General features: G+C 40.2%; 1 long non-coding RNA gene across 1 annotated transcript in view; it reads left to right on the top strand.

Annotated features, from left to right (window-relative positions):
- Positions 1–1,333, top strand: part of LOC143843269 (uncharacterized) — a 36,823-nt gene that overhangs the window by 28,705 nt on the left and 6,785 nt on the right. The gene's annotated exons all lie outside the window — the stretch shown is intronic.

Genomic DNA, 1,333 nt, shown 5'->3' with positions numbered 1-1,333 from the left:
AAGCTTAGTATCACTGTGTAAGGTAAAGGTAAAGGTAAAGGTATCCCCTGTGCAAGCACCGAGTCATGTCTGACCCTTGGGGTGACGCCCTCTAGCGTTTTCATGGCAGACTCAATACGGGGTGGTTTGCCAGTGCCTTCCCCAGTCATTACCATTTACCCCCCAGCAAGCTGGGTACTCATTTTACCGACCTCGGAAGGATGGAAGGCTGAGTCAACCTTGAGCCGGCTGCTGGGATTGAACTCCCAGCCTTATGGGCAAAGCTTTCAGACGGCTGCCTTACCACTCTGCGCCACAAGATCACTGTGTAAATACATGCAAACAACCATCGGATAGGCAGTGTCAGAATTTGTCCACTTTCAACAAGACCAGTCTAGTTTCTGCACTGAATTTTCAATATTAGAATAAGTTTCTAAACACTGGCACAATGCATATAATGCAATATGTCAAAGGCTGTTTTGTAGCAATATTCAAACTGGTAAATATTTTCTAATAGCAACCTTATTAATCTAAGTTATATAATTTCTAAGGTATGTGCAATTGTAATTTATTATCTCAAGAATGCACAGAAAAAATCCAGAAAATACAGTTTTGCAAACTATGGTCACAGCACCCCTAAGTGGCAGAAGTCAGGATCTACTATTCTAAGAACTGAGTTCTGACCTGAGAAAGCTCGTTTTATTTATTTTTATTTCTTTTCATAGACAATCTTTAAGGTGCCACTGGGCTGGTTTTATTTATTTATTTTTGCCATTCTCTTCCTTTCGTCATAATTCATCGTTTATTAAGTGCACTTTTTACCTGTCGCCCATAATCTACATATATTCCATCAATGAAACACTTCTGTTTTAAGGACATTTTGTATGAGCAGAGTGTTATACTGTACACCTGGGAAAATGTAGTGCTTTTCTTAGGCAGTGGCAATTTCCAGAGCAACAGCGACATTAGTATGCTGAAGCCAAAGCAACAAAGAATCTTATGGCACCTTAAACACCAGCAATTCATTGTGGTATAACCTTTTGTAAGCCAGATTCTGAGGAAAGCTGACAAAGAAGACACAAGCTGAAGGCAGCTTATGTCACAATAATGGATTAGTCTTTAAGGTACCACAACATTATGACCTCCAATGGTATATTTTGTTTCCTTGGTAATTACTGAATAGAACACAGTTCATGAGCAATATTGTTATCTCTTGCCCACAAATCAAATGGTAATTAGCAAGGACACTGCACCTTGTCCTGCTCAAAATGAGCTGCTGCTTTTAACCCTCCCCATCCATGGAATGGGTCAAAAGCTGATCTGGGAAGAAATGCAGTGAAGATGAGGAAGCAAC

This window comes from Paroedura picta, chromosome 8, assembly GCF_049243985.1.
Source record: "Paroedura picta isolate Pp20150507F chromosome 8, Ppicta_v3.0, whole genome shotgun sequence".
NCBI classification, from domain to species: Eukaryota; Metazoa; Chordata; class Lepidosauria; order Squamata; family Gekkonidae; genus Paroedura; species Paroedura picta.
The sequence above is the reverse complement of the archived record's forward strand: the minus strand, read 5'-3'. Positions and strand labels throughout refer to the sequence as shown.